Source organism: Cherax quadricarinatus, chromosome 7, assembly GCF_038502225.1.
Source record: "Cherax quadricarinatus isolate ZL_2023a chromosome 7, ASM3850222v1, whole genome shotgun sequence".
Classification (NCBI taxonomy): domain Eukaryota; kingdom Metazoa; phylum Arthropoda; class Malacostraca; order Decapoda; family Parastacidae; genus Cherax; species Cherax quadricarinatus.
Genome location: NC_091298.1, coordinates 35995880 through 36007343, shown reverse-complemented (window position 1 = coordinate 36007343; position 11464 = coordinate 35995880).

The following is an 11464-nucleotide window of genomic DNA, read 5'->3' as shown; positions in this document are numbered from 1 at the left end:
CTGCAGCACAAGGGTATCTTGGTACAGACCTGAAATCAACTTCGACTACCTCTACTAGTGAGAACGGCTGGATTTGAGAGGGACCTGACCTCCCAACATCTGCGTTCTACTAGTGACCTACGTCTCACCTCCTGGCGCTATATAAGGCTCCATCCTGTCACTTCAACTCCATATTGTTTCAAACTTTGGAACAATGCTCTTCTCCAGACTGAGGGACTGACCACCTCAAAACTTTAAGGGTGATGGACTGATTACATCGTCTTCAAGTCTCTTCTGCTTCTATCAACTTTTCTGTACTCGACTGAAGAAGCCTACTATGTAGGCGAAACGTTTCGAAATAAAGATACCTAACTGTTGCATATGTGTCTTACCTAACAATCTGTCGGTATTTTATACCATTTTAATGTTCAAGGAAGGGATATTACAAGAAGCGACCGAAAAGTGTGTGAAGAGCTCAACACAAGATTTAATAAAGTATTTTCAGTGGATAGGATGAAGATAAAAAAAATTAGGTGACGAAAGATTGGATATCAGATTGGAGGGAGAGAGTATGCAGGAGGTGAATGTAATCAGATATTTAGGAGTGAACGTGTCAGCAGATGGGTCCATGAAAGATGAGGTGAATCATAGAATTAATGAGGGGAAAAAGGTGAGTGGTGCACTTAGGAGTCTGTGGAGACACAGAACTTTATCCATGGAAGCAAAGAGGGGAATGCATGAGAATGTAGTTATACCAATGCTCTTATAGGGGAGCAAAGCATGAGTGGTGAATGTTGCAACAAAGAGAAGGCTGGAGGCAGGTAAGATGTCATGTCTGAGGGCAGTGTGTCGTGTGAATATAATGCAGAAAATTCATAGTTTGGAAATTAAGAGTATGTGTGGACTGAGGAGGGGTTGTTGAAGTGGTTTGGACATGGAGAGAGGATGGAACGAAATAGATTGACTTCGAAAGTGTATAAAGTTAAAGTGGGGGGAAAGCGGGCCAGGGGTCGGCCTACGAAAGGTTGGAGGGAGGGGGTAAAGGAAGTATTGTGTGTGAGGGGCTTTGACTTCCAGCAAGCACGAGTGTGTTAGTTACGAGTGAATGGATACATAAGAGTTTTAGGACTTGACGTGCTTTTGGAGTGTGAGCAAAGTAACATTTATGAAGGGATTCAGGGAAACCGGCAGGCCGGATGTTACACAGTGTGCTGCAGATAAAATATTGTAATAAAATAGTATAAAAAATGCTCCATATATAATGCTATTTTCCAGGTATTATTCTGAATCCAGACGTGTATTATTCCTGGTCAGTCAGTGTGGCGAAGACAGGAGCAGATGAGATGTTTGTGAGTCAGTACGAGACGCGTGGTGATGGGGAGAAGTCATTATGCTTGGGCGGTAGTGTGAGCATGTAATTTGGTAAGTTTTTTGTGTATACTATTTTGTTAGTGTTTAAGTGCTCTTATTTATCTGTAAGGCCCTAGTATGCAGAGGCCTGTTTATGCGAGAGTACTGTATGGTGTTTTTGCCTGCTGGTAACTAGTCTGCCAGGCAGTAGTGAAGAGGGGAGATGGGGTGTCATGGAGCCTCCCTGTTTATAAAAGTTCATATTTTATTCACTAGTAGCAGTGTGCTAGTGAGCTAATGTGAATTGGAGTTAAGGTGGTTTTTTGGAGTTGATTGTAAGCTGTATACAAGTTACTCATTATTATATTAGATATATTTTTGTATAGGTGAGTTTTTGTATCCTTTCTAATACTATTAATTATTTGCACTCATTCTTCATAATTTGTACGAGTGCATGTGATTTAAATGCCCCTAGACTGAGCAGCCGTTTAGGAGCCAGGGCCTTTTTATTAAAGTTACGATATCGAAATCTTAATACCGGACTTGAGTCCTGGACATGTAAAGTGCACTGTTTGCACTCTGAAGGAAGGGTGTTGATGTTGTAGTTTTATAACTGTAGTGTAAGCGCGCCTCTGGCAAGACAGTGATGGAGTGAATGATGAAAGTTTTTCTTTTTTTGGCCACCCTGCCTTGGTGGGAGAAGACCGATGTGTTAATAAAAATAATCATAATTTTTCAGTGGAGACAGAAAGGGCTCCAGAAAGCCAACAAGGCTGGATAATACATACAACCGAGGAAGAACTGAAGAGGCTGCTAAGCGAGCTAGATATCTCAAAGGCGATGGGGCCGTAAAACATCTCTCCATGGGTCCAGAGAGAGGGAGCAGAGGCGCTATGTGTACCAGTAACAACAATCTTCAACACATCTGTGGAAACATGGCGACTACCTGAGGTATGGAAGACACCAAATATTGTCATAATTTTTAAGAAGACGGAGAGGCAGCATTAAATTCCAGACCAGTGTCACTGACCTGTATAGTATGCAAAGTCATAGAGAAGGTTATCAGAAGAGTGGTGGAGTACGGTTTCAGAGAAGAGAAATCTTGTCACAAGCTTACTGAAATTTTAAAACAAGGTGAGGGACGTATGATAAGAGAGGGGGTGGGTAGACTTCATTTTCTTGGGGTGTAAGAAGGCTCCGACACATTTCCACACAAGAGATCAGACGAATGGATCAAAGAATACCTTTGAGGAAGGAAATAACGAGTGATGGTACATGACTAGGTGTCAGAGTGGGCGCCTCTAATGAGCGTGGTTCCACAGGAGGCAGTTTTAGGGCCGGTGCTGTTAATGAAATATGTGATTGACGTGATGGTCGGGATAGATTCAGGGGCATCCCCTGTTTGTAGATTATATGAACTTAATGAAAAGAATTCAAACGGATGAGGATCAGGTAAGACTATAAAGGTATCTGGATAGGCTGCAAGGCTTGTCCAGTAACTGGCTCCTTGAGTTTACCCCACCGAGTGCAAAGTCGTGAAGATTACGGAAGATCAAAGAGAGCAGACAGAACAGGCAAGGGGGCCAAAGACTGCGAACCTCACTCAAGGAAAAGGATCTTGGGGCGAGTAATACCGAGTACATCTCCTGAGGCACACACTAACCTAATAACTGCTGCAGCATGTGGTCACGTGGCAAATTTAATTATCTAATTTATCAACCTAAGAATAGTGTTTTGAATCCTTAGTAAAGAATCGTTTGAGACTGTATACTGTGTACGTGAGAATGGAACTCACACCTGGTCAAACAAGTCAAGAAATTTGAGAAAGTGCAAAGGTTCGCAACAAGACTGGTCCCGTAGCTAAGAGGCACGTCCAACGAGGAGAGGTTAAGGAAAATCGACCTAACGACACTGGAAGACAGATGACATAGGGGAGATATGATAACGACACATGAAAAACAATGAGAGGAATTGACAAGGTGGATACTAACAGAATGTTTCACAAATGACACACGGCAACAAATTTAAAACTCAGGAATCTCAGGAGGAAGTGGAAGGTTTTGCAGTATTTTGGGAACAGCTCTGTGTGGAGAGAAGGACTGAGGAGGATGTGGTAGGATGGTGGGATAGTGTGGCTAAGGTAAGAATACGTCAACTTTATGTGAGGGAGGGCAAACGCATTAATCAATTGTGGTACGGATTGTCAAATTATTTAGAATCTAGATTACGGGATTGTTACGCAAGGGGGCGGGGGCGGTGGCGGTGGTTTACCCCGTGGAGGAAATACAAATGTTGAAGGACAGGATAAGGGGTTTGCAAGTAGAGCGTTTTGCAACGGTATGGGTACAAGCGGGGTTGGATGAAGTACTCTGGGGCGACAAGCCATCGGCTTGTGTGCTGCGAGGACAGTAGGTACGACAGCAAACGACTACAATACCGGGATTGCAAGTCATTTCTTCGGTGGGGGGTTTTAGAGAGATCAGGTATTACGGGAAACAACGGGGATGAGTGCGTATGCAGATAGATGGTTTGAGGAGTACGGGAGAAGTAGTAGGGTGGATGGCGAGGTTCTTGTGCAGGTATGTGAGTATGTGCTGTGCAAACTGGGGAGGAGTGATCGGGAGACACTGGGTGGGGTCATTGAGGAGGAGGAAATATGGAGAGCCCTTATGGACATGAAGGGAAAGGCGCCCGGGATAGATGATTTACCAAGCGAATTTTATGTACAACACTGGGGTTTGCTAAGGGGTTTCCTAGTAAGGTTAATGAACGCCATGAAAGATGGAGGTAAGATGGGAGAATTGCAGACAATGGTAGTGGTGGTGTTGGTCCCGAAGGGTAAAAAGCAGAGTACTCTTCGGGATTACCGAGCCATTTCGTTGCTTTGTGCTGATTATAAAATGTTCGCAAAAATCCTTGGGAATAGGCTTAAATGTGTTGTGGGGAGGGTGGTGTTTGAGTCTCAGTTTTGGTTGCCAGGTAGGTCATTGGTCGAGGGCCATGGGATCATAAAGGGGTTTCTGGAGGACATGGAAGGGGGAAGAGGGGCGTTGTTGGCATTGGATTGACAAAGGGCTTATGACAGGGTGGAAATAGGGGCTTTGCGGGATATTCTCCTCAGACAGGGGTTTGGCGAAGAAATAGTGGGGTGGGTGGATACGTTGTACTCAGGAGCGAAGGTAAGGGTTCAAATCAATGAGTGTGTGGGGGAGGGAATCAACATGGAGCAGGGTCTTCGGCAGGGATGTCCAATATCACAACTATTGCTTGCATGTGTTCAGGATCCTTTTTATAGGATGGTGGAGGATCGTCTAAGGACTGGGGAGGGGATGGTGTGCAGAAGCCTTGGCCTGGCTTGGTGGGTTATGTTAATGATACAACTATTCTGGTGTGTGAGGAGACATGGTTAGGAGTTTTGGGGGAAGTTGTACACATGTTTGGGAGAGCTACTAGGATGAAGGTAAATCTGGAGAAGTTAATGATAATGGGGCTGGGAGAATGGGCAGGGAGATTAGAATGGGGATATGATGTCGTGCAGCGTCAGACTGGGAGTCTGAAAATTTGTGGTGTCACATATGAGGCTGACCTGAGTGCTGCAAGGGTCAACAATTCGAATAGGATTGCAGAACAGGTGCAGCGACGTTTGAGAATGCTGCAACCTCACCATTTAACCCTTAGGCAACGAGCAATTGTCATCAATGTATTACTATATAGTAAAGTCTGGTTTGTTTCGGCAGTGTTGCCGTTAACAGGAACGGCGATCATGAGTATTCTTAGAATGGTGTTCAAATTCTTGTGGGGTTCAGGGTGCAACTGGTTGCGAAGGGAGGTAGTGACATTGCCGGTATGTAAGGGAGGGTTAGGTTTGTTGGACTTGAGAAAGCACGTGAAATGTGTGTTCATTAAAAGGGAAGTGATGTGTGCAGCTGGATGGAGGGGGGGCGCAGCTAGATAAGGTACATGATCACCTACGGAAATGGCATAGGGGAGCGGAAATGAAGGAATGTGAAAAAGTGTTACGTGCCTTAATGTTCCCACCTTAATGCCTTAAGGTGGGAACTTTGTGTAAATTGTTAGAGGGACATGTAGTGGCTCCGGTTGAAGGGATCTACCCCATGTATGCATGTGATGTAATATGGCAAAGATTTAGTAAATTAAGGATACGACCTGGGACCCGTGAGGTTATGTATCGTTTCCTACATGGTATATTGCCAACGGGAGCGATGCTCCGAGATAGGAGGGCCATCGAGGGTGGGGGATGTAGCAGATGCAGTGGGGAAGAGGCTGCTATCATCTTGTCTATTTTTGTGAATGTCTGGAGTGCATCAGGGTATGGATGAGTAAGGTAGTGGCAAGGGTGGGAGGTCATGGTGTGTCGGTATTGCGAGCGTTGAGTCTTGATATGAGTGGGGTGGATGAGGGTGTGGCAAGGTGTTTAGCATAAATAATCGTGGACTACATATATGTTTTGTGGGGTATGAGGGGAAAGGAGGGTGGGGAAGTGCTGAGAAGGATTTTGGCGGCGACATTTTATCGAACTTTGTGTCAAAATAGAAAAGGTGGGATGAGGTTTTTTCTGAAGGTTATAGAGGATTAACAATAGGGAATTTATTGGCGTTATAACGGGTTTTTAACTGCCGGGGTGAGTATGTTGGTAAAGGGGGGGAGTCAGGGGTATTCAACGGGCTGACCTCCTTGGGTGTGAAGTGATGGGTGGATGGGTGTGACTGGAGATACACGTGTGGAACTGGATGTGATGGTGTGAAAGATCTGTTTTGTTTAGTTCCCTTGATGGGTAGGGTATAAATGACAGTTTAAATATATAACATTTATAAATATATAACATAAAATATATAACATGAATATTTTCTTTGGTAGCGAATTATGTCCCGCTTGTACTGTTCTTGTAAGTGAATTTTAACTTTTCTTGAGAGGGTATTCCTTTCACTATGTTCCTTGAAGCATTAGAGGTTTTTTGCAATTTTTGTAACGTGTTCCTGCATCACTTTTTAAGTAATTACCTATTATGTAATCATGTGTGATTAAGGATTAGTAACCTAAATTAATATTCATTGTATATTTATTTGTATGTAATACTAGTTAGGCACGTGCTAGAAGGCACAGCAAAAGTCTAGTCTGGTGGAATGTGTGTTAAGTTTTGATATGTTTGTATGTGGTGTGTTAGATGTTAATAAGGTGTTTGGTATGGTGTTGTTATCTTACTAAAATCAAGATGAACCATTTGGATAACCTTATTCATGTCCTTGTCTTTGATTCTTTTAAAATATTTACATATCCTAGTATTTTACTGATAATGTAGCATGTGGTGTATTTTCTTGCATTTTAAGCGTGAACTTCACGTTATGCAATGTTGTTATAAAAGCTTGAATTTCATGGTTGTTACATTAATATTGATATTATATATTGTTGGTGTATATTCTTCTACTTATAAAGGTGTATGTGTATAGGAATGTAATGTTCATATCTGTTTTAGTCTGCAATTTTATGTTTTTGTGTTTTGGTGTTCATGCACCACCAACTTTTTGGTAAATACTCATTAAGTTTTTGATAAGGTCAGGGTGTGATCCTAAATTTTAGGATAACTAATGGTATGTTTCTTAGAAAGGTGAATGTAAATATTTTAAGGAGGGGGGGGGGAGAAGTGTCAGCTGTGGCGACACTGGCAATAGCAATTATTGTGAAAGGAGGGGCTTGTAGGATATGTTGTGGGTTGTGTATCTGGTTGTAATAAGGCCATTATCTATAGTGTTTATTTTCTGTACTGGGATTGTGTAATAGAGGTTATTGTAAATATCCTGTATAGTTTTTAATTTTATTATACTCTTAGACATCCTTGTATTTGTTCTGTTTTAAATAAAAATACAAAAGCAATTGTTTTACACGATGGTAGATTGCTGGTGTCTATTTATTCTGTCTCATACACATGCAAGATTTCAGGTCCGTCTTGCTACTTCTACTTACACTTAGGTCACACTACACATGCATGTACAAGCATATATATACACACACCTCTGGGTTTTCTTCTATTTTCTTTCTAGTTCTTGTTCTTGTTTATTTCCTCTTATCTCCATGGGGAAGTGGAACAGAATTCTTCCTCCGTAAGCCATGTGTGTTGTAAGAGGCGACTAAAATGCCGGGAGCAAGGGGCTAGTAACCTCTTCTCCTGTATATATTAATAAATGTAAAATGAGAAACTTTCATTTTTCCTTTTTATATATGGGGTGGTAGGGGATGTGGAATATTCAAACGGCTTCAGGAAGAAATCCAAATATTCTTCCTTGAAGTCTTTTTATCCACTTCTCCGAGGCTATGGGTCCCACAATTTACACCAGAGGTTGACCCCATCCCCTTATAAACAAAAATACACACGAATTCCTTGCACACACACACACACACACACACACATATATATATATATATATATATATATATATATATATATATATATATATATATATATATATATATATATATATATATATATATATATATATATATATATATATATATATATATATATATATATATATATATATACATATATATATATATATATATATATATATATATATATATATATATATATATATATATATATATATATATATATATATATATATATATATATATATATATATATATATATATATATATATATATATATATATATATATAAATATATAGTCGGACTTGAGTCCTGGAAATGGGAAGTACAATGCCTGCACTTTAAAGGAGGGGTTTGGGATATTGGCAGTTTGGAGGGATATGTTGTGTATCTTTATGTGTATGCTTCTAGACTGTTGTATTCTGAGCACCTCTGCAAAAACAGTGATAATGTGCGAGTGTGGGGAAAGTGTTGAATGATGATGAAAGTATTTTCTTTTTTGGGATTTTCTTTCTTTTTTGGGTCACCCTGCCTCGGTGGGAGACGGCCGACTTGTTGAAAAAAAAAAAATATATATATATATATATATATATATATATATATATATATATATACGAACGAGTGGTATTGATTAATAACACCTCACTAGCCAGGATTCGAGCCCATGTTGTACTGGCCCGCCACATGATGAGCGGGAATCACATGACGTTTTAAACCACAGACAAAGCCAGTCCTAGAAGAATGGCGCAGCCAGCAGAGCTAGCTGTTTTACCGCCATCCGAGGACATTCGATGTTGTGCGAGCTTCTAAGCTAATTTCATTCTCCTCCCTGTTTGGTGAACTAGCTCGTGAAGCTAGTACACCAAACATATCGATCATATTCATTTTCATTTTCGCTGAGAGAGAGAGAGAGGGGGGAACAAACACTCGCCGGGCAAATGCCAATAACAGGATACCTGACCCCCCAAAAATCAGAGTCCAAATAAGCAAAAAAATAGAATCCTCTGGTTATCCTCACTCGTTATAAGCCTCTGTTATCCTCACTGGTTATAAGCCTCAGTGCTCTTGGAGCACTGAGGCTTATAACCAGTGAGAATAACATCGCTCCTAAGGATGTTAGTACGGCACAAGCCCTAAAGGACAAACCTCCACCCCTGGCTCCCTCACATTGCAGCAGGTGAAGAACATTTAACCTCACTGGATGCTGATGTATATAAAGTTGCTATGTCATTTCCACAGGGCTCAGCAGGGGGTTTCACTGGTTTAGGCCACAACACTTAACACAAATGCTCCATCCAGCACTTGTTGATGTTGCAGAGAGGTTGCTGTTTGAACTCACCAAATTTTCCAGTGTGTGCCTAGCTGGCACACACTCACAACTGGCTCTTCCTCACTTCTACAGGATGTTATTCCTCCTTGCCCTATACACGAAATCACAGTTCCCTATCTTCATTAACATTTAACAAGTCCTCAAATTATTTCTTCCATCCTCTCCATTTAATAACTCTCTTCTCCTACTTTTAACTGTCAAATCCATTCGTTCCCTAGGCTTCCTTAGCTTATTAATCTCACTCGAAACCTTTTTCTTATTTTCAACAAAATTTGTTGATAACATCTCACCCACTCTCTCATTTGTTATCTTTTTAAATTGCTTCGACACTCTTTTAACCTTTCTTTTCCTCTCCATATACTCCTCCCTCCTTGCATCACTTCTGTTTTGTAAAAACCTCTCATATGGTAACTTTTTCTCTCATACTACTCTCTTTACATGATCATTCCACCAACCGCTCTTCTTCCCTCCCACACCAACTTTTCTGTAACCACAAACTTCTGCTGAACGCTTTAGCACTTCATTCTACCCCATACATCTTCAACCCCATTACTCTCACTAGCCCATCTCTCCTCCAGTAGTTGTTTATATCTTTCTATAACCGACTCCTCTTTTAGCTTATAAACCATCACCTATCTCTTACCTGCTGCTTCTGTTTTCCTTGTAACCCATCTCCCTTTTACTCTCACTGTAGCTACAAGTAAAAAGTATATCCAACAGTCTTTTATTTAAACCATACCACGGGCGGGGATAGAACCCGCGATCAGAGTCTCAAAACTCCAGACCGTCGCGTTAGCCACTGGACCAGCTAGCCACAATAAGATTCATTCAACTATATACGTAGTTGGATGAATCTTATTGTGGCTAGCTGGTTCAGTGGCTAACGCGACGGTCTGGAGTTTTGAGACTCTCTGATCGCGGGTTCTATCCCCACCCGTGGTATGGTTTGTTTGCAATCGTGTCATTACGATTTCGTGAGTCTTTGATTTACCAGTATGTACTCCAACAAACTACTGTCATTTCGCCCTACATCATATTTTGTATACTTATTTATCCTCGTTTTCTTAACATATGTATTACCTATAACCAAACGCCTTTCTATACAAAGTTTAATGAAAGGGCTCCCATTATCATTTACACCTGGCACTCCAAACTTACCTACCACACCCTCTTTAAATGGTTTCTCCTACGTTTGCACTTAGGGCACCTACCACAATTACTTTCTCACTTGGTTCAAAAGTTCCTACACACTCGCTCAACATCTCCAAAATCTCTCTCTCCTCTACATCCTTCTTATCCACGTGCATACATAATTATTGTGACTCACTTTTCGCATCCAACCCTTATTTTAATCTATATAATCCTTCAAATTATTCATTTATATTCCCTTTTTCTCCTTTCATAAATGATCCTTCAACATTATTGCTACCCATGACTTAATGCCCCTGACTTAATGCCCCTGACTTAATCCCATTTATTTCTCCCCACTGAAGCTCACCTAGCCCATTCAGCCTTGTATCAGTTAGAGCCAGGACATCCAGCTTCTTTTTATTCATAGCATCAGGAAACATCTGTTTCTTATTATCTGCACTACATCCACGCACATTCAAGCATCCCAGTTTTATAAAGTTTTTCTTCTTCACTTTTTTAGTATTTTCTACAGGAGAAGGGGTTACTAGCCCATTGTTCCCGGCATTTTAGTCGTCTCATGAGACACGCATGGCTTATGGAGGAATGATTCTTTTCCACTTCCCAATGGAGAATAGAGAAAATAAAGAAGAACAAGAGCTATTAAAAAAAAAGAAGAAGAAAAACTTAGATGTGTGCTTGTATTTATATGCATGTGCACTTTTGTGTAGTATGACCTAAGTGTAGGTAAAAGTATCGTGATATACCTGTTATCCAGCGTGTTTATGAAACAGGAAAAAGACGCCAGCAATCCTACCATCATGTAAAACAGTTACAGGTTTCTGTTTCACACTCACTCGGCAGGACGGTAATACCTCCCTGGGTGGTTGCTGTCTTCCAACAGCAGATGTATAAGTGTAGCTAATTGCTACACTTATACTATAATGAACACTATTAAAAGTGTGCTAAAAAAATTATGCTACTGGTGTATTTCAATTTTATATTGATGATGTACGCTACAAATGCGTTAATGATTTTGTAGGAGAATATTTCGTCCAAATAGAGTGAACTAGAATGTTCACTTTCACTCTACATCCTTGAATTTCATCGCTCTGTAATTAGTTATATCAGTTATCTGGTAATAGTTGTCTTCTGTGTACTAGCTCCATGAATTATAACGCATTATCGTATAACTATCTGCTGGGAGTGTTTTGTATTAAAAATTCATGTCCGCTGATGTTATAGTAGTTGAGTTTCCTGGTGGGTAACAC